The sequence below is a fragment of the Oncorhynchus gorbuscha genome, linkage group LG23 (genome assembly GCF_021184085.1).
Source record: "Oncorhynchus gorbuscha isolate QuinsamMale2020 ecotype Even-year linkage group LG23, OgorEven_v1.0, whole genome shotgun sequence".
NCBI classification, from domain to species: domain Eukaryota; kingdom Metazoa; phylum Chordata; class Actinopteri; order Salmoniformes; family Salmonidae; genus Oncorhynchus; species Oncorhynchus gorbuscha.
This window is the reverse complement of record NC_060195.1, coordinates 35,480,216-35,502,414: the sequence shown is the minus strand read 5'-3', so window position 1 is coordinate 35,502,414 and position 22,199 is coordinate 35,480,216. Positions and strand designations below refer to the sequence as shown.

At 42.4% G+C, this 22,199-nt stretch overlaps 7 non-coding genes across 7 annotated transcripts; all 7 read right to left on the bottom strand.

Moving 5' to 3' along the window:
* Window positions 1-1,703: 1,703 nt before the first annotated feature.
* Window positions 1,704-1,776, bottom strand: trnaa-agc. The gene has a single exon. It is a non-coding gene; the product is annotated as a tRNA-Ala (tRNA).
* A 2,226-nt stretch (window positions 1,777-4,002) lies between these two features.
* Window positions 4,003-4,075, bottom strand: trnaa-agc. Its single transcript has one exon. It is a non-coding gene; the product is annotated as a tRNA-Ala (tRNA).
* Window positions 4,076-5,664: 1,589 nt separating this feature from the next.
* Window positions 5,665-5,737, bottom strand: trnaa-agc. The gene has a single exon. It is a non-coding gene; the product is annotated as a tRNA-Ala (tRNA).
* A 5,126-nt stretch (window positions 5,738-10,863) lies between these two features.
* Window positions 10,864-10,936, bottom strand: trnaa-agc. The gene has a single exon. It is a non-coding gene; the product is annotated as a tRNA-Ala (tRNA).
* Window positions 10,937-11,168: 232 nt separating this feature from the next.
* trnaa-agc lies at window positions 11,169-11,241 on the bottom strand. The gene has a single exon. It is a non-coding gene; the product is annotated as a tRNA-Ala (tRNA).
* Window positions 11,242-11,785: 544 nt separating this feature from the next.
* Window positions 11,786-11,858, bottom strand: trnaa-cgc. Its single transcript has one exon. It is a non-coding gene; the product is annotated as a tRNA-Ala (tRNA).
* Window positions 11,859-20,411: 8,553 nt separating this feature from the next.
* trnaa-ugc lies at window positions 20,412-20,484 on the bottom strand. Its single transcript has one exon. It is a non-coding gene; the product is annotated as a tRNA-Ala (tRNA).
* Between the last annotated feature and the right edge of the window lie 1,715 nt (window positions 20,485-22,199).

Here is a 22,199-nt window from a genome sequence, read left to right as displayed (position 1 = left end):
AACCAAACTAAATAGTTGGAGGATGCAGGCATCGATCCCGCTACCTCTCACATGCTAAGCGAGCGCTCTACCATTTGAGCTAATCCCCCTGCGCCTCCAACAAGAAGTATGAAATCTCAATGACCGCACTGCCAAATCCCTCTAAATAGTTGGAGGATGCAGGCATCGATCCCGCTACCTCTCACATGCTAAGCAAGTGCTCTGCCATTTGAGCTAATCCCCAGCGCCTCCAACATGAAGTATGAAATCTCAATGACCGCACTGCCAAATCCCTCGTCCATAAGAAAGGATAATTTTTTAAAAGTATGCTTGCTTCAGCTGTCTAAAAGTATTTTTCATGGTGGTTCAGTAAAGGTTGAAGTAGTGACTGCAGTAAGCCCAGTGGTGGAAATAGTTGTATTGTTGGGTTAGTATCCAGAGCTACAACAACAATGTGTGCCGATTGAACCAAACTAAATAGTTGGAGGATGCAGGTATCAATCCCACTACCTCTCGCATGCGAAGCAAGCGCTCTACCATTTGAGGTAATCCCCCTGCACCTCCAACAGGAAGTATGAAATCTCAATGACCGCACTGCCAAATCCCTCGTCCATAAGAAAGGATACTTTTTTAAAAGTATGCTTGCTTCAGCTGTCTAAAAGTATTTTTCATGGTAGTTCAGTAAAGGTTGAAGTAGTGACTGCAGTAAGCACAGTGGTGGAAATAGTTGTATTGTTGGGTTAGTATCCAGAGCTACAACAACAATGTGTGCTGATTGAACCAAACTAAATAGTTGGAGGATGCAGGTATCGATCCCGCTACCTCTCGCATGCTAAGCAAGCGCTCTACCATTTGAGCTAATCCCCTGCGGCTCCAATCAGAAGTATGAAATCTCAATGACCGCACTGCCAAATCCCTCGTCCATAAGAAAGGATACTTTTTAAAAAGTATGCTTGCTTCAGCTGTCTAAAAGTATTTTTCATGGTAGTTCAGTAAAGTTTGAAGTAGTGACTGCAGTAAGCCCAGTGGTGGAAATTGTTTTATTGTTGGGTTAGTATCCAGAGCTACAACAACAATGATTGAACCAAACTAAATAGTTGGAAGATGCGGGCATCGATCCCGTTACCTATCACATGCGAAGCGAGCACTCTACCATATGAGCTAATCCCCCTGTGCCTCCAACAAGAAGTATGAAATCTCAATGACCGTACTGCCCAAATCCCTCGTCCATAAGAAAGGATACTTTTTAAATAGTATGCTTGCTTCAGCTCTCTAAAAGTATTTTTCATGGTAGTTCAGTAAAGGTTGAAGTAGTGACTGCAGTAAGCCCAGTGGTGGAAATAGTTGTATTGTTGGGTTAGTATCCAGAGCTAGAACAACAATGTGTGCTGATTGAACCAAACTAAATAGTTGGAGAATGCAGGAATCGATCCCGCTACCTCTCACATGCTAAGCAAGCACTCTACCATTTGAGCTAATCCCCCTGTGCCTCCAACAAGAAGTATGAAATCTCAATGTCCTCACTGCCAAATCCCTCGTCCATAAGAAAGGATACTTTTTTTATAGTATGCTTGCTTCAGCTGTCTAAAATTATTTTTCATGGTAGTTCAGTAAAGGTTGAAGTTGTCACTGCAGTAAGCCCGGTGGTGGAAATAGTTGTATTGTTCGGTTTAGTATCCAGAGCTACAACAACAATGTGTGCTGATTGAACCAAACTAAATAGTTGGAGGATGCGGGCATCGATCCCACTACCTCTCGCATGCTAAGCGAGCGCTCTACCATTTGAGCTAATCCCCCTGCGGCTTCATAAAGAAGTATGAAATCTCAATGACCGCACTGCCAAGTCCCTCGTCCATAAGAAAGGATACTTTTTAAAAAGTATGCTTGCTTCAGCTGTCTAAAAGTATTTTTCATGGTAGTTCAGTAGAGGTTGAAGTAGTGACTGCAGCAAGCCCAGTGGTGGAAATAGTTGTATTGTTGGGTTAGTATCCAGAGCTACAACAACAATGTGTGCTGATTGAACCAAACTAAATAGTTGGAGGATGCAGGCATCGATCCCGCTACATCTCATATGCTAAGCGAGCGCTCTACCATTTGAGCTAATCCCCCTGCGCCTCCAACAAGAAGTATGAAATCTCAATGACCGCACTGCCAAATCCCTCTAAATAGTTGGAGGATGCAGGCATCGATCCCGCTACCTCTCACATGCTAAGCAAGTGCTCTGCCATTTGAGCTAATCCCCAGCGCCTCCAACATGAAGTATGAAATCTCAATGACCGCACTGCCAAATCCCTCGTCCATAAGAAAGGATAATTTTTTAAAAGTATGCTTGCTTCAGCTGTCTAAAAGTATTTTTCATGGTGGTTCAGTAAAGGTTGAAGTAGTGACTGCAGTAAGCCCAGTGGTGGAAATAGTTGTATTGTTGGGTTAGTATCCAGAGCTACAACAACAATGTGTGCTGATTGAACCAAACTAAATAGTTGGAGGATGCAGGTATCAATCCCACTACCTCTCGCATGCGAAGCGAGCGCTCTACCATTTGAGGTAATCCCCCTGCACCTCCAACAAGAAGTATGAAATCTCAATGACCGCACTGCCAAATCCCTCGTCCATAAGAAAGGATACTTTTTTAAAAGTATGCTTGCTTCAGCTGTCTAAAAGTATTTTTCATGGTAGTTCAGTAAAGGTTGAAGTAGTGACTGCAGTAAGCCCAGTGGTGGAAATAGTTGTATTGTTGGGTTAGTATCCAGAGCTACAACAACAATGTGTGCTGATTGAACCAAACTAAATAGTTGGAGGATGCGGGTATCGATCACGCTACCTCTCGCATGCTAAGCGAGCGCTCTACCATTTGAGCTAATCCCCTGCGGCTCCAATCAGAAGTATGAAATCTCAATGACCGCACTGCCAAATCCCTCGTCCATAAGAAAGGATACTTTTTAAAAAGTATGCTTGCTTCAGCTGTCTAAAAGTATTTTTCATGGTAGTTCAGTAAAGTTTGAAGTAGTGACTGCAGTAAGCCCAGTGGTGGAAATTGTTTTATTGTTGGGTTAGTATCCAGAGCTACAACAACAATGATTGAACCAAACTAAATAGTTGGAAGATGCGGGCATCGATCCCGTTACCTATCACATGCGAAGCGAGCACTCTACCATATGAGCTAATCCCCCTGTGCCTCCAACAAGAAGTATGAAATCTCAATGACCGTACTGCCAAATCCCTCGTCCATAAGAAAGGATACTTTTTAAAAAGTATGCTTGCTGCAGCTCTCTAAAAGTATTTTTCATGGTAGTTCAGTAAAGGTTGAAGTAGTGACTGCAGGAAGCCCAGTGGTGGAAATAGTTGTATTGTTGGGTTAGTATCCAGAGCTAGAACAACAATGTGTGCTGATTGAACCAAACTAAATAGTTGGAGAATGCAGGCATCGATCCCGCACTACCTCTCACATGCTAAGCAAGCGCTCTACCATTTGAGCTAATCCCCCTGTGCCTCCAACAAGAAGTATGAAATCTCAATGTCCTCACTGCCAAATCCCTCGTCCATAAGAAAGGATACTTTTTTAAAGTATGCTTGCTTCAGCTGTCTAAAAGTATTTTTCATGGTAGTTCAGTAAAGGTTGAAGTAGTGACTGCAGTAAGCCCAGTGGTGGAAATAGTTGTATTGTTGGGTTAGTATCCAGAGCTACAACAACAATGATTGAACCAAACTAAATAGTTGGAGGATGCGGGTATCGATCCCCTACCTCTCACATGCAAAGCGAGCACTCTACCATTTGAGCTAATCCACCTGCCCGTCTAAAACGAACTATGAAATCTCAATGACCGCACTGCCAAATCCCTCGTCCATAAGAAAGGATACTTTTTTAAAAGTATGCTTGCTTCAGCTGTCTAAAAGTATTTTTCATGGTAGTTCAGTAAAGGTTGAAGTTGTGACTGCAGTAAGCCCGGTGGTGGAAATAGTTGTATTGTTGGGTTAGTATCCAGAGCTACAACAATGTGTGCTGATTGAACCAACCTAAATAGTTGGAGGATGCGGGCATCGATCCCGCTACCTCTCGCATGCTAAGCGAGCGCTCTACCATTTGAGCTAATCCCCCTGCAGTCTCCAATCAGAAGTATGAAATCTCAATGACCGCACTGCCAAATCCCTCGTCCATAAGAAAGGATACTTTTTTAAAAGTATGCTTGCTTCAGCTGTCTAAAAGTATTTTTCATGGTAGTTCAGTAAAGGTTGAAGTAGTGACTGCAGTGAGCCCAGTGGTGGAAATAGTTGTATTGTTGGGTTAGTATCCAAAGCTTCAACAACAATGTGTGCTGATTGAACCAAACTAAATTGTTGGAGGATGCAGGTATCGATCCCGCTACCTATCACATGCTAAGCGAGCGCTCTACCATTTGAGCTAATCCCCCTGTGCTTCCAACAAGAAGTATGAAATCTCAATGACCGCACTGCCAAATCCCTCGTCCATAAGAAAGGATATCTTTTAAAAAGTATGCTTGCTTCAGCTGTCTAAAAGTATTTTTCATGGTAGTTCAGTAAAGGTTGAAGTAGTGACTGCAGTAAGCCCAGTGGTGGAAATAGTTGTATTGTTGGGTTAGTATCCAGAGCTACAACAACAATGTGTGCTGATTGAACCAAACTAAATAGTTGGAGGATGCAGGTATCGATCCCGCTACCTCTCACATGCTAAGCGAGCACTCTACCATTTGAGCTAATCCCCCTGCGGCTCCAACATGAAGTATGAAATCTCAATGACCGCACTGCCAAATCCCTCTAAATAGTTGGAGAATGCAGGTATCAATCCCGTTACCTCTCGCATGCGAAGTGAGCGCTCTACCATGTGAGGTAATCCCCTGCACCTCCAACAAGAAGTATGAAATCTCAATGACCGCACTTTCGTACATAAGAAAAAAGTATGCTTGCTTCAGCTCTCTAAAAGTATTTTTCATGGTAGTTCAGTAAAGGTTGAAGTAGTGACTGCAGGAAGCCCAGTGGTGGAAATAGTTGTATTGTTGGGTTAGTATCCAGAGCTAGAACAACAATGTGTGCTGATTGAACCAAACTAAATAGTTGGAGAATGCAGGCATCGATCGCACTACCTCTCACATGCTAAGCAAGCGCTCTACCATTTGAGCTAATCCCCCTGTGCCTCCAACAAGAAGTATGAAATCTCAATGTCCTCACTGCCAAATCCCTCGTCCATAAGAAAGGATACTTTTTTAAAAGTATGCTTGCTTCAGCTGTCTAAAAGTATTTTTCATGGTAGTTCAGTAAAGGTTGAAGTAGTGACTGCAGTAAGCCCAGTGGTGGAAATAGTTGTATTGTTGGGTTAGTATCCAGAGCTACAACAACAATGATTGAACCAAACTAAATAGTTTGAGGATGCGGGTATCGATCCCTCTACCTCTCACATGCAAAGCGAGCACTCTACCATTTGAGCTAATCCACCTGCCCGTCTAAAACGAACTATGAAATCTCAATGACCGCACTGCCAAATCCCTCGTCCATAAGAAAGGATACTTTTTTAAAAGTATGCTTGCTTCAGCTGTCTAAAAGTATTTTTCATGGTAGTTCAGTAAAGGTTGAAGTTGTGACTGCAGTAAGCCCGGTGGTGGAAATAGTTGTATTGTTGGGTTAGTATCCAGAGCTACAACAATGTGTGCTGATTGAACCAACCTAAATAGTTGGAGGATGCGGGCATCGATCCCGCTACCTCTCGCATGCTAAGCAAGCGCTCTACCATTTGAGCTAATCCCCCTGCAGGTCCAATCAGAAGTATGAAATCTCAATGACCGCACTGCCAAATCCCTCGTCCATAAGAAAGGATACTTTTTTAAAAGTATGCTTGCTTCAGCTGTCTAAAAGTATTTTTCATGGTAGTTCAGTAAAGGTTGAAGTAGTGACTGCAGTGAGCCCATTGGTGGAAATAGTTGTATTGTTGGGTTAGTATCCAAAGCTTCAACAACAATGTGTGCTGATTGAACCAAACTAAGTTGTTGGAGGATGCAGGTATCGATCCCGCTACCTATCACATGCTAAGCGAGCACTCTAGCATTTGAGCTAATCCCCCTGTGCTTCCAACAAGAAGTATGAAATCTCAATGACCGCACTGCCAAATCCCTCGTCCATAAGAAAGGATATCTTTTAAAAAGTATGCTTGCTTCAGCTGTCTAAAGTATTTTTCATGGTAGTTCAGTAAAGGTTGAAGTAGTGACTGCAGTAAGCCCAGTGGTGGAAATAGTTGTATTGTTGGGTTTAGTATCCAGAGCTTCAACAACAATGTGTGCTGATTGAACCAAACTAAATAGTTGGAGGATGCGGGCATCGATCACGCAACCTCTCACATGCGAAGCGAGCGCTCTACCATTTGAGCTAATCCCCCTGCGGCTCCAATCAGAAGTATGAAATCTCAATGACCGCACTGCCAAGTCCCTCGTCCATAAGAAAGGATACTTTTTAAAAAGTATGCTTGCTTCAGCTGTCTAAAAGTATTTTTCATGGTAGTTCAGTAGAGGTTGAAGTAGTGACTGCAGTGAGCCCAGTGGTGGAAATAGTTGTATTGTTGGGTTAGTATCCAGAGCTACAACAACAATGTGTGCTGATTGAACCAAACTAAATAGTTAGAGGATGCAGGCATCGATCCCGCTACCTCTCATATGCTAAGCGAGCGCTCTACCATTTGAGCTAATCCCCCTGCGCCTCCAACAAGAAGTATGAAATCTCAATGACCGCACTGCCAAATCCCTCTAAATAGTTGGAGGATGCAGGCATCAATCCCGCTACCTCTCACATGCTAAGCAAGTGCTCTGCCATTTGAGCTAATCCCCAGCGCCTCCAACATGAAGTATGAAATCTCAATGACCGCACTGCCAAATCCCTCGTCCATAAGAAAGGATACTTTTTAAAAAGTATGCTTGCTTCAGCTGTCTAAAAGTATTTTTCATGGTAGTTCAGTAAAGTTTGAAGTAGTGACTGCAGTAAGCCCACTGGTGGAAATAGTTGTATTGTTGGGTTAGTATCCAGAGCTACAACAACAATGATTGAACCAAACTAAATAGTTTGAGGATGCGGGCATCGATCCCTCTACCTCTCACATGCAAAGCGAGCACTCTACCATTTGAGCTAATCCACCTGCCCATCTAAAACGAACTATGAAATCTCAATGACCGCACTGCCAAATCCCTCGTCCATAAGAAAGGATACTTTTTTAAAAGTATGCTTGCTTCAGCTGTCTAAAAGTATTTTTCATGGTAGTTCAGTAAAGGTTGAAGTAGTGACTGCAGTAAGCCCAGTGGTGGAAATAGTTGTATTGTTGGGTTAGTATCCAGAGCTACAACAACAATGTGTGCTGATTGAACCAAACTAAATAGTTGGAGGATGCAGGCATCGATCCCGCTACCTCTCGCATGCTAAGCAAGCGCTCTACCATTTGAGCTAATCCCCCTGCAGCTCCAACAAGAAGTATGAAATCTCAATGACCGCACTGCCAAATCCCTCGTCCATAAGAAAGGATACTTTTTAAAAAGTATGCTTGCTTCAGCTGTCTAAAAGTATTTTTCATGGTAGTTCAGTAAAGGTTGAAGTAGTGACTGCAGTAAGCCCAGTGGTGGAAATAGTTGTATTGTTGGGTTAGTATCCAGAGCTACAACAACAATGTGTGCTGATTGAACCAAACTAAATAGTTGGAGGATGCAGGCATCGATCCCGCTACCTCTCACATGCTAAGCGAGCACTCTACCATTTGAGCTAATCCCCTGCGCCTCCAACAAGAAGTATGAAATCTCAATGACCGCACTGCCAAATCCCTCGTCCATAAGAAAGGATACTTTTTTTAAAGTATGCTTGCTTCAGCTGTCTAAAAGTATTTTTCATGGTAGTTCAGTAAAGGTTGAAGTAGTGACTGCAGTAAGCCCAGTGGTGGAAATAGTTGTATTGTTGGGTTAGTATCCAGAGCTACAACAACAATGTGTGCTGATTGAACCAAACTAAATAGTTGGAGGATGCAGGTATCGATCCCGCTACCTCTCACATGCTAAGCAAGCGCTCTACCATTTGAGCTAATCCCCCTGTGCCTCCAACAAGAAGTATGAAATCTCAATGACCGCACTGCCAAATCCCTCGTCCATAAGAAAGGATACTTTTTTAAAAAGTATGCTTGCTTCAGCTGTCTAAAAGTATTTTTCATGGTAGTTCAGTAAAGGTTGAAGTAGTGACTGCAGTAAGCCCAGTGGTGGAAATAGTTGTATTGTTGGGTTAGTATCCAGAGCTACAACAACAATGTGTGCTGATTGAACCAAACTAAATAGTTGGAGGATGCAGGCATCGATCTGCTACCTCTGTCATGCTAAGCGAGTGCTCTCCATTTGCTAATCCCCTGCGCTCCAACAAGAAGTATGAAATCTCAATGACCGCACAAATCCCTATAGTTGGAGGATGCAGGCTAACCTCTCACATGCTGAGCATTCTACCATTTTAGCTAATCCCCTGTGCTCCAACAAGAAGTATGAAATCTCAATGACCGCACTGCCAAATCCCTCGTCCATAAGAAAGGATAATTTTTTAAAAGTATGCTTGCTTCAGCTGTCTAAAAGTATTTTTCATGGTAGTTCAGTAAAGGTTGAAGTAGTGACTGCAGTAAGCCCAGTGGTGGAAATAGTTGTATTGTTGGGTTAGTATCCAGAGCTACAACAACAATGATTGAACCAAACTAAATAGTTGGAGGATGCGGGCATCGATCCCGCTACCTCTCACATGCTAAGCGAGCGCTCTACCATTTGAGCTAATCCCCTGCGCTCCAACAAGAAGTATGAAATCTCAATGACCGCACTGCCAAATCCCTCGTCCATAAGAAAGGATACTTTTTAAAAAGTATGCTTGCATCAGCTGTCTAAAAGTATTTTTCATGGTAGTTCATTAAAGGTTGAAGTTGTGACTGCAGTAAGCCGGTGGTGGTGGAAATAGTTGTATTGTTGGGTTAGTATCCAGAGCTACAACAACAATGTGTGCTGATTGAACCAAACTAAATATTTGGAGGATGCGGGCATCGATCACGCTACCTCTCGCATGCTAAGGGAGCGCTCTACCATTTGAGCTAATCCCCCTGCGGCTCCAATCAGAAGTATGAAATCTCAATGACCGCACTGCCAAATCCCTCGTCCATAAGAAAGGATACTTTTTTAAAGTATGCTTGCTTCAGCTGTCTAAAAGTATTTTTCATGGTAGTTCAGTAAAGGTTGAAGTAGTGACTGCAGTAAGCCCAGTGGTGGAAATAGTTGTATTGTTGGGTTAGTATCCAGAGCTACAACAACAATGTGTGCTGATTGAACCAAACTAAATAGTTGGAGGATGCAGGCATCGATCCCGCTACCTCTCACATGCTAAGCGAGCGCTCTACCATTTGAGCTAATAATCCCCCTGCAGATCCAATCAAGAAGTATGAAATCTCAATGACCGCACTGCCAAATCCCTCGTCCATAAGAAAGGATACTTTTTAAAAAGTATGCTTGCTTCAGCTGTCTAAAAGTATTTTTCATGGTAGTTCAGTAAAGGTTGAAGTAGTGACTGCAGTAAGCCCAGTGGTGGAAATAGTTGTATTGTTGGGTTAGTATCCAGAGCTACAACAACAATGTGTGCTGATTGAACCAAACTAAATAGTTGGAGGATGCAGGCATCGATCCCGCTACCTATCACATGCTAAGCGAGCGCTCTACCATTTGAGCTAATCCCCTGCGGCTCCAATCAGAAGTATGAAATCTCAATGACCGCACTGCCAAATCCCTCGTCCATAAGAAAGGATACTTTTTAAAAAGTATGCTTGCTTCAGCTGTCTAAAAGTATTTTTCATGGTAGTTCAGTAAAGGTTGAAGTAGTGACTGCAGTAAGCCCAGTGGTGGAAATAGTTGTATTGTTGGGTTAGTATCCAGAGCTACAACAACAATGTGTGCTGATTGAACCAAACTAAATAGTTGGAGGATGCAGGTATCGATCACGCTACCTCTCGCATGCTAAGCGAGCGCTCTACCATTTGAGCTAATCCCCTGCGGCTCCAATCAGAAGTATGAAATCTCAATGACCGCACTGCCAAATCCCTCGTCCATAAGAAAGGATACTTTTTAAAAAGTATGCTTGCTTCAGCTGTCTAAAAGTATTTTTCATGGTAGTTCAGTAAAGGTTGAAGTAGTGACTGCAGTAAGCCCAGTGGTGGAAATAGTTGTATTGTTGGGTTAGTATCCAGAGCTACAACAACAATGATTGAACCAAACTAAATAGTTGGAGGATGCGGGCATCGATCCCGCTACCTCTCACATGCTAAGCGAGCGCTCTACCATTTGAGCTAATCCCCTGTGACTCCAACAAGAAGTATGAAATCTCAATGACCGCACTGCCAAATCCTCGTCCATAAGAAAGGATACTTTTTAAAAAGTATGCTTGCTTCAGCTGTCTAAAAGTATTTTTCATGGTAGTTCAGTAAAGGTTGAAGTAGTGACTGCAGTAAGCCCAGTGGTGGAAATAGTTGTATTGTTGGGTTAGTATCCAGAGCTACAACAACAATGTGTGCTGATTGAACCAAACTAAATAGTTGGAGGATGCAGGCATCGATCCCACTACCTCTCACATGCTAAGCAAGCGCTCTACCATTTGAGCTAATCCCCCTGTGCTCCAACAAGAAGTATGAAATCTCAATGACCGCACTGCCAAATCCCTCGTCCATAAGAAAGGATACTTTTTAAAAAGTATGCTTGCTTCAGCTGTCTAAAAGTATTTTTCATGGTAGTTCAGTAAAGGTTGAAGTAGTGACTGCAGTAAGCCCAGTGGTGGAAATAGTTGTATTGTTGGGTTAGTATCCAGAGCTACAACAACAATGATTGAACCAAACTAAATATTTGGAGGATGCGGGCATCGATCCCGCTACCTCTCACATGCTAAGCGAGCGCTCTACCATTTGAGCTAATCCCCCTGCGCCTCCAACAAGAAGTATGAAATCTCAATGACCGCACTGCCAAATCCCTCGTCCATAAGAAAGGATACTTTTTTAAAAGTATGCTTGCTTCAGCTGTCTAAAAGTATTTTTCATGGTAGTTCAGTAAAGGTTGAAGTAGTGACTGCAGTAAGCCCAGTGGTGGAAATAGTTGTATTGTTGGGTTAGTATCCAGAGCTACAACAACAATGATTGAACCAAACTAAATAGTTGGAGGATGCGGGCATCGATCCCGCTACCTCTCGCATGCTAAGCGAGCACTCTACCATTTGAGCTAATCCCCCTGTGCCTCCAACAAGAAGTATGAAATCTCAATGACCGCACTGCCAAATCCCTCGTCCATAAGAAAGGATACTTTTTTAAAAAGTATGCTTGCTTCAGCTGTCTAAAAGTATTTTTCATGGTAGTTCAGTAAAGGTTGAAGTAGTGACTGCAGTAAGCCCAGTGGTGGAAATAGTTGTATTGTTGGGTTAGTATCCAGAGCTACAACAACAATGTGTGCTGATTGAACCAAACTAAATAGTTGGAGGATGAAGGCATCGATCCCACTACCTCTCACATGCTAAGCAAGCACTCTACCATTTGAGCTAATCCCCCTGTGACTCCAATAAGAAGTATGAAATCTCAATGACCGCACTGCCAAATCCCTCGTCCATAAAAAAGGATACTTTTTTAAAGTATGCATGCTTCAGCTGTCTAAAAGTATTTTTCATGGTAGTTCAGTAAAGGTTGAAGTAGTGACTGCAGTAAGCCCAGTGGTGGAAATAGTTGTATTGTTGGGTTAGTATCCAGAGCTACAACAACAATGATTGAACCAAACTAAATAGTTGGAGGATGCGGGCATCGATCCCGCTACCTCTCACATGCGAAGCGAGCGCTCTACCATTTGAGCTAATCCCCCTGCGCCCAACAAGAAGTATGAAATCTCAATGACCGCACTGCCAAATCCCTCGTCCATAAGAAAGGATACTTTTTTAAAGTATGCATGCTTCAGCTGTCTAAAAGTATTTTTCATGGTAGTTCAGTAAAGGTTGAAGTAGTGACTGCAGTAAGCCCAGTGGTGGAAATAGTTGTATTGTTGGGTTAGTATCCAGAGCTACAACAACAATGATTGAACCAAACTAAATAGTTGGAGGATGCTAGCATCAATCCCGCTACCTCTCACATGCTAAGCGAGCACTCTACCATTTGAGCTAATCCCCATGCAGATCCATTCAGAAGTATGAAATCTCAATGACCGCACTGCCAAATCCCTCGTCCATAAGAAAGGATACTTTTTTAAAAGTATGCTTGCTTCAGCTGTCTAAAAGTATTTTTCATGGTAGTTCAGTAAAGGTTGAAGTAGTGACTGCAGTAAGCCCAGTGGTGGAAATAGTTGTATTGTTGGGTTAGTATCCAGAGCTACAACAACAATGTGTGCTGATTGAACCAAACTAAATAGTTGGAGGATGCAGGTATCGATCCCGCTACCTCTCACATGCTAAGCGAGCGCTCTACCATTTGAGCTAATCCCCTGCGGCTCCAATCAGAAGTATGAAATCTCAATGACCGCACTGCCAAATCCCTCGTCCATAAGAAAGGATACTTTTTAAAAAGTATGCTTGCTTCAGCTGTCTAAAAGTATTTTTCATGGTAGTTCAGTAAAGGTTGAAGTAGTGACTGCAGTAAGCCCAGTGGTGGAAATAGTTGTATTGTTGGGTTAGTATCCAGAGCTACAACAACAATGATTGAACCAAACTAAATAGTTGGAGGATGCGGGCATCGATCCCGCAACCTCTCACATGCAAAGCAAGCGCTCTACGATTTGAGCTAATCCCCCTGTGCCTTCAACTAGAAGTATGAAATCTCAATGACCGCACTGCCAAATCCCTCGTCCATAAGAAAGGATACTTTTAAAAAAGTATGCTTGCTTCAGCTCTCTAAAAGTATTTTTCATGGTAGTTCAGTAAAGGTTGAAGTAGTGACTGCAGTAAGCCCAGTGGTGGGAATAGTTGTATTGTTGAGTTAGTATCCAGAGCTACAACAACAATGTGTGCTGATTGAACCAAACTAAATAGTTGGAGGATGCAGGCATCGATCCCGCTACCTCTCACATGCTAAGCGAGCGCTCTACCATTTGAGCTAATCCCCCTGTGCCTTCAAAGAAGTATGAAATCTCAATGACCGCACTGCCAAATCCCTCGTCCATAAGAAAGGATACTTTTTAAAAAGTATGCTTGCTTCAGCTCTCTAAAAGTATTTTTCATGGTAGTTCAGTAAAGGTTGAAGTAGTGACTGCAGTAAGCACAGTGGTGGAAATAGTTGTATTGTTGGGTTAGTATCCAGAGCTACAACAACAATGATTGAACCAAACTAAATAGTTGGAGGATGCAGGTATTGATCCACCTACCTCTCACATGCTAAGCGAGCACTCTACCATTTGAGCTAATCCCCCTGTGAATCCAATAAGAAGTATGAAATCTCAATGACCGCACTGCCAAATCCATCGTCCATAAGAAAGGATATTTTTAAAAAGTATGCTTGCTTCAGCTGTCTAAAAGTATTTTTCATGGTACTTCAGTAAAGGTTGAAGTAGTGACTGCAGTGAGCCCAGTGGTGGAAATAGTTGTATTGTTGGGTTAGTATCCAAAGCTTCAACAACAATGTGTGCTGATTGAACCAAACTAAATTGTTGGAGGATGCAGGTATCGATCCCGCTACCTCTCACATGCTAAGCGAGCGCTCTACCATTTGAGCTAATCCCCTGCAGTTCCAATCAGAAGTATGAAATCTCAATGACCGCACTGCCAAATCCCTCGTCCATAAGAAAGGATACTTTTTAAAAAGTATGCTTGCTTCAGCTGTCTAAAAGTATTTTTCATGGTAGTTCAGTAAAGTTTGAAGTAGTGACTGCAGTAAGCCCAGTGGTGGAAATAGTTGTATTGTTGGGTTAGTATCCAGAGCTACAACAACAATGATTGAACCAAACTAAATAGTTGGAGGATGCGGGCATCAATCCCACTACCTCTCACATGCGAAGCGAACGCTCTACCATTTGAGCTAATCCACCTGCGCCTCCAACAAGAAGTATGAAATCTCAATGACCGCACTGCCAAATCCCTCGTCCATAAGAAAGGATACTTTAAAAAAAGTATGCATGCTTCAGCTGTCTAAAAGTATTTTTCATGGTAGTTCAGTAAAGGTTGAAGTAGTGACTGCAGTAAGCCCAGTGGTGGAAATAGTTGTATTGTTGGGTTAGTATCCAGAGTTACAACAACAATGATTGAACCAAACTAAATAGTTGGAGGATGCGGATATCGATTCTGCTATCTCTCTCATGCTAAGCAAGCGCTCTACCATTTGAGCTAATCCCCCTGTGCCTTCATCTAGAAGTATGAAATCTCAATGACCGCACTGCCAAATCCCTCGTCCATAAGAAAGGATACTTTTAAAAAAGTATGCTTGCTTCAGCTCTCTAAAAGTATTTTTCATGGTAGTTCAGTAAAGGTTGAAGTAGTGACTGCAGTGAGCCCAGTGGTGGAAATAGTTGTATTGTTGGGTTAGTATCCAAAGCTTCAACAACAATGTGTGCTGATTGAACCAAACTAAATTGTTGGAGGATGCAGGTATCGATCCCGCTATCTATCACATGCTAAGCGAGCGCTCTACCATTTGAGCTAATCCCCCTGCGGCTCCAATCAGAAGTATGAAATCTCAATGACCGCACTGCCAAATCCCTCGTCCATAAGAAAGGATACTTTTTTAAAAAGTATGCTTGCTTCAGCTGTCTAAAAGTATTTTTCATGGTAGTTCAGTAAAGTTTGAAGTAGTGACTGCAGTAAGCCCAGTGGTGGAAATAGTTGTATTGTTGGGTTAGTATCCAGAGCTACAACAACAATGATTGAACCAAACTAAATAGTTGGAGGATGCGGGCATCGATCCCGCAACCTCTCACATGACAAAGCGAGCGCTCTACCATTTGAGCTAATCCCCTGTGCCTTCAACTAGAAGTATGAAATCTCAATGACCGCACTGCCAAATCCCTCGTCCATAAGAAAGGATAATTTTTAAAAAGTATGCTTGCTTCAGCTGTCTAAAAGTATTTTTCATGGTAGTTCAGTAAAGGTTGAAGTAGTGACTGCAGTAAGCCCAGTGGTGGAAATAGTTGTATTGTTGGGTTAGTATCCAGAGCTACAACAACAATGTGTGCTGATTGAACCAAACTAAATAGTTGGAGGATGCAGGCATCGATCCCGCTACCTCTCACATGCTAAGCGAGCGCTCTACCATTTGAGCTAATCCCCTGTGCCTTCCAACAAGAAGTATGAAATCTCAATGACCGCACTGCCAAATCCCTCGTCCATAAGAAAGGATACTTTTTTAAAAAAGTATGCTTGCTTCAGCTGTCTAAAAGTATTTTTCATGGTAGTTCAGTAAAGGTTGAAGTAGTGACTGCAGTAAGCCCAGTGGTGGAAATAGTTGTATTGTTGGGTTAGTATCCAGAGCTACAACAACAATGATTGAACCAAACTAAATAGTTGGAGGATGCAGGCATCGATCCACGCTACCTCTCACATGCTAAGCGAGCGCTCTACCATTTGAGCTAATCCCCCTGTGCCTCCAACAAGAAGTATGAAATCTCAATGACCGCACTGCCAAATCCCTCGTCCATAAGAAAGGATACTTTTTAAAAAGTATGCTTGCTTCAGCTGTCTAAAAGTATTTTTCATGGTAGTTCAGTAAAGGTTGAAGTAGTGACTGCAGTAAGCCCAGTGGTGGAAATAGTTGTATTGTTGGGTTAGTATCCAGAGCTACAACAACAATGTGTGCTGATTGAACCAAACTAAATAGTTGGAGGATGCAGGCATCGATCCCGCTACCTCTCACATGCTAAGCAAGCGCTCTACCATTTGAGCTAATCCCCCTGTGCCTCCAACAAAAAGTATGAAATCTCAATGACCGCACTGCCAAATCCCTCGTCCATAAGAAAGGATAATTTTTTTAAAAAGTATGCTTGCTTCAGCTGTCTAAAAGTATTTTTCATGGTAGTTCAGTAAAGGTTGAAGTGGTGACTGCAGTAAATCCAGTGGTGGAAATAGTTGTATTGTTGGGTTAGTATCCAGAGCTACAACAACAATGTGTGCTGATTGAACCAAACTAAATAGTTGGAGGATGCAGGCATCGATCCCGCTACCTCTCACATGCTAAGCGAGCGCTCTACCATTTGAGCTAATCCCCTGTGCCTCCAACAAGAAGTATGAAATCTCAATGACCGCACTGCCAAATCCCTCGTCCATAAGAAAGGATACTTTTTTAAAAAGTATGCTTGCTTCAGCTGTCTAAAAGTATTTTTCATGGTAGTTCAGTAAAGGTTGAAGTAGTGACTGCAGTAAGCCCAGTGGTGGAAATAGTTGTATTGTTGGGTTAGTATCCAGAGCTACAACAACAATGATTGAACCAAACTAAATAGTTGGAGGATGCAGGCATCGATCCCGCTACCTCTCACATGCTAAGCGAGCACTCTACCATTTGAGCTAATCCCCTGTGCTTCCAACAAGAAGTATGAAATCTCAATGACCGCACTGCCAAATCCCTCGTCCATAAGAAAGGATAATTTTTAAAAAGTATGCTTGCTTCAGCTGTCTAAAAGTATTTTTCATGGTAGTTCAGTAAAGGTTGAAGTAGTGACTGCAGTAAGCCCAGTGGTGGAAATAGTTGTATTGTTGGGTTAGTATCCAGAGCTACAACAACAATGTGTGCTGATTGAACCAAACTAAATTGTTGGAGGATGCGGGCATCGATCCCGCAACCTCTCACATGCGAAGCGAGCACTCTACGATTTGAGCTAATCCCCCTGTGCCTTCAACTAGAAGTATGAAATCTCAATGACCGCACTGCCAAATCCCTCGTCCATAAGAAAGGATACTTTTAAAAAAGTATGCTTGCTTCAGCTCTCTAAAAGTATTTTTCATGGTAGTTCAGTAAAGGTTGAAGTAGTGACTGCAGTAAGCACAGTGGTGGAAATAGTTGTATTGTTGGGTTAGTATCCAGAGCTACAACAACAATGATTGAACCAAACTAAATAGTTGGAGGATGCAGGTATTGATCCACCTACCTCTCACATGCTAAGCGAGCACTCTACCATTTGAGCTAATCCCCCTGTGAATCCAATAAGAAGTATGAAATCTCAATGACCGCACTGCCAAATCCTCGTCCATAAGAAAGGATAATTTTTAAAAAGTATGCTTGCTTCAGCTGTCTAAAAGTATTTTTCATGGTAGTTCAGTAAAGGTTGAAGTAGTGACTGCAGTGAGCCCAGTGGTGGAAATAGTTGTATTGTTGGGTTAGTATCCAAAGCTTCAACAACAATGTGTGCTGATTGAACCAAACTAAATTGTTGGAGGATGCAGGTATCGATCCCGCTACCTATCACATGCTAAGCAAGCGCTCTACCATTTGAGCTAAACCCCCTGCAGCTCCAATCAGAAGTATGAAATCTCAATGACCGCACTGCCAAATCCCTCGTCCATAAGAAAGGATACTTTTTTAAAAAGTATGCTTGCTTCAGCTGTCTAAAAGTATTTTTCATGGTAGTTCAGTAAAGTTTGAAGTAGTGACTGCAGTAAGCCCAGTGGTGGAAATAGTTGTATTGTTGGGTTAGTATCCAGAGCTACAACAACAATGATTGAACCAAACTAAATAGTTGGAGGATGCGGGCATCAATCCCACTACCTCTCACATGCGAAGCGAGCGCTCTACCATTTGAGCTAATCCCCCTGCGCCTCCAACAAGAAGTATGAAATCTCAATGACCGCACTGCCAAATCCCTCGTCCATAAGAAAGGATACTTTTTAAAAAAGTATGCTTGCTTCAGCTGTCTAAAAGTATTTTTCATGGTAGTTCAGTAAAGGTTGAAGTAGTGACTGCAGTAAGCCCAGTGGTGGAAATAGTTGTATTGTTGGGTTAGTATCCAGAGTTACAACAACAATGATTGAACCAAACTAAATAGTTGGAGGATGCGGATATCGATTCTGCTATCTCTCTCATGCTAAGCAAGCGCTCTACCATTTGAGCTAATCCCCCTGTGCCTTCAACTAGAAGTATGAAATCTCAATGACCGCACTGCCAAATCCCTCGTCCATAAGAAAGGATACTTTTAAAAAGTATGCTTGCTTCAGCTCTCTAAAAGTATTTTTCATGGTAGTTCAGTAAAGGTTGAAGTAGTGACTGCAGTAAGCCCAGTGGTGGGAATAGTTGTATTGTTGAGTTAGTATCCAGAACTACAACAACAATGTGTGCTGATTGAACCAAACTAAATTGTTGGAGGATGCAGGCATCGATCCCGCAACCTCTCACATGCGAAGCGAGCGCTCTACGATTTGAGCTAATCCCCCTGTGCCTTCAACTAGAAGTATGAAATCTCAATGACCGCACTGCCAAATCCCTCGTCCATAAGAAAGGATACTTTTAAAAAAGTATGCTTGCTTCAGCTCTCTAAAAGTATTTTTCATGGTAGTTCAGTAAAGGTTGAAGTAGTGACTGCAGTAAGCCCAGTGGTGGAAATAGTTGTATTGTTGGGTTAGTATCCAGAGCTACAACAACAATGATTGAACCAAACTAAATAGTTGGAGGATGCAGGCATCGATTCTGCTACCTCTCTCATGCTAAGCGAGCGCTCTACCATTTGAGCTAATCCCCCTGTGCTTCCAACAAGAAGTATGAAATCTCAATGACCGCACTGCCAAATCCCTCGTCCATAAGAAAGGATACTTTTTAAAAAGTATGCTTGCTTCAGCTGTCTAAAAGTATTTTTCATGGTAGTTCAGTAAAGGTTGAAGTAGTGACTGCAGTAAGCCCAGTGGTGGGAATAGTTGTATTGTTGAGTTAGTATCCAGAGCTACAACAACAATGTGTGCTGATTGAACCAAACTAAATAGTTGGAGGATGCAGGTATCGATCCCGCTACCTCTCACATGCTAAGCGAGCGCTCTACCATTTGAGCTAATCCCCCTGCCTCCAATCAGAAGTATGAAATCTCAATGACCGCACTGCCAAATCCCTCGTCCATAAGAAAGGATACTTTTTAAAAAGTATGCTTGCTTCAGCTGTCTAAAAGTATTTTTCATGGTAGTTCAGTAAAGGTTGAAGTAGTGACTGCAGTAAGCCCAGTGGTGGAAATAGTTGTATTGTTGGGTTAGTATCCAGAGCTACAACAACAATGATTGAACCAAACTAAATAGTTGGAGGATGCGGGCATCGATCCCGCTACCTCTCACATGCTAAGCGAACGCTCTACCATTTGAGCTAATCCACCTGCGCCTCCAACAAGAAGTATGAAATCTCAATGACCGCACTGCCAAATCCCTCGTCCATAAGAAAGGATACTTTAAAAAAAGTATGCATGCTTCAGCTGTCTAAAAGTATTTTTCATGGTAGTTCAGTAAAGGTTGAAGTAGTGACTGAAGTAAGCCCAGTGGTGGAAATAGTTGTATTGTTGGGTTAGTATCCAGAGCTACAACAACAATGATTGAACCAAACTAAATAGTTGGAGGATGCGGATATCGATTCTGCTATCTCTCTCATGCTAAGCAAGCGCTCTACCATTTGAGCTAATCCCCCTGTGCCTTCAACTAGAAGTATGAAATCTCAATGACCGCACTGCCAAATCCCTCGTCCATAAGAAAGGATACTTTTAAAAAAGTATGCTTGCTTCAGCTCTCTAAAAGTATTTTTCATGGTAGTTCAGTAAAGGTTGAAGTAGTGACTGCAGTAAGCCCAGTGGTGGAAATAGTTGTATTGTTGGGTTAGTATCCAGAGCTACAACAACAATGTGTGCTGATTGAACCAAACTAAATTGTTGGAGGATGCAGGTATCGATCCCGCTACCTCTCACATGCTAAGCGAGCGCTCTACCATTTGAGCTAATCCCCCTGCGGCTCCAATCAGAAGTATGAAATCTCAATGACCGCACTGCCAAATCCCTCGTCCATAAGAAAGGATACTTTTTAAAAAGTATGCTTGCTTCAGCTGTCTAAAAGTATTTTTCATGGTAGTTCAGTAAAGTTTGAAGTAGTGACTGCAGTAAGCCCAGTGGTGGAAATAGTTGTATTGTTGGGTTAGTATCCAGAGCTACAACAACAATGATTGAACCAAACTAAATAGTTGGAGGATGCGGGCATCGATCCCGCTACCTCTCACATGCTAAGCAAGCGCTCTACCATTTGAGCTAATCCCCCTGTGCCTTCAACAAGAAGTATGAAATCTCAATGACCGCACTGCCAAATCCCTCGTCCATAAGAAAGGATACTTTTTAAAAAGTATGCTTGCTTCAGCTGTCTAAAAGTATTTTTCATGGTAGTTCAGTAAAGGTTGAAGTAGTGACTGCAGTAAGCCCAGTGGTGGAAATAGTTGTATTGTTGAGTTAGTATCCAGAGCTACAACAACAATGTGTGCTGATTGAACCAAACTAAATAGTTGGAGGATGCGGGCATCGATCCCGCTACCTCTCACATGCAAAGCGAGCGCTCTACCATTTGAGCTAATCCCCCTGTGCCTTCAACAAGAAGTATGAAATCTCAATGACCGCACTGCCAAATCCCTCGTCCATAAGAAAGGATACTTTTTTAAAAAGTATGCTTGCTTCAGCTGTCTAAAAGTATTTTTCATGGTAGTTCAGTAAAGGTTGAAGTAGTGACTGCAGTAAGCCCAGTGGTGGAAATAGTTGTATTGTTGGGTTAGTATCCAGAGCTACAACAACAATGATTGAACCAAACTAAATAGTTGGAGGATGCAGGTATCGATACCGCTACCTCTCTCATGCTAAACGAGCGCTCTACCATTTGAGCTAACCCCCCTGTGAATCCAACAAGAAGTATGAAATCTCAATGACCGCACTGCCAAATCCTCGTCCATTAAGAAAGGATATTTTTAAAAAGTATGCTTGCTTCAGCTGTCTAAAAGTATTCATGGTAGTTCAGTAAAGGTTGAAGTAGTGACTGCAGTAAGCCCAGTGGTGGAAATAGTTGTATTGTTGGGTTAGTATCCAGAGCTACAACAACAATGTGTGCTGATTGAACCAAACTAAATTGTTGGAGGATGCAGGTATCGATCCCGCTACCTATCACATGCTAAGCGAGCGCTCTACCATTTGAGCTAAACCCCCTGCAGCTCCAATCAGAAGTATGAAATCTCAATGACCGCACTGCCAAATCCCTCGTCCATAAGAAAGGATACTTTTTAAAAAAGTATGCTTGCTTCAGCTGTCTAAAAGTATTTTTCATGGTAGTTCAGTAAAGGTTGAAGTAGTGACTGCAGTAAGCCCAGTGGTGGAAATAGTTGTATTGTTGGGTTAGTATCCAGAGCTACAACAACAATGATTGAACCAAACTAAATAGTTGGAGGATGCGGGCATCAATCCCACTACCTCTCACATGCGAAGCTAAGCGCTCTACCATTTGAGCTAATCCCCCTGCGCCTCCAACAAGAAGTATGAAATCTCAATGACCGCACTGCCAAATCCCTCGTCCATAAGAAAGGATACTTTTTAAAAAAGTATGCTTGCTTCAGCTGTCTAAAAGTATTTTTCATGGTAGTTCAGTAAAGGTTGAAGTAGTGACTGCAGTAAGCCCAGTGGTGGAAATAGTTGTATTGTTGGGTTAGTATCCAGAGCTACAACAACAATGATTGAACCAAACTAAATAGTTGGAGGATGCGGCTATCGATTCTGCTATCTCTCTCATGCTAAGCAAGCGCTCTACCATTTGAGCTAATCCCCCTGTGCCTTCAACAAGAAGTATGAAATCTCAATGACCGCACTGCCAAATCCCTCGTCCATAAGAAAGGATACTTTTAAAAAGTATGCTTGCTTCAGCTGTCTAAAAGTATTTTTCATGGTAGTTCAGTAAAGGTTGAAGTAGTGACTGCAGTAAGCCCAGTGGTGGAAATAGTTGTATTGTTGGGTTAGTATCCAGAGCTACAACAACAATGTGTGCTGATTGAACCAAACTAAATAGTTGGAGGATGCAGGTATCGATCCCGCTACCTCTCACATGCTAAGCGAGCGCTCTACCATTTGAGCTAATCCCCCTGCGGCTCCAATCAGAAGTATGAAATCTCAATGACCGCACTGCCAAATCCCTCGTCCATAAGAAAGGATACTTTTTAAAAAGTATGCTTGCTTCAGCTGTCTAAAAGTATTTTTCATGGTAGTTCAGTAAAGTTTGAAGTAGTGACTGCAGTAAGCCCAGTGGTGGAAATAGTTGTA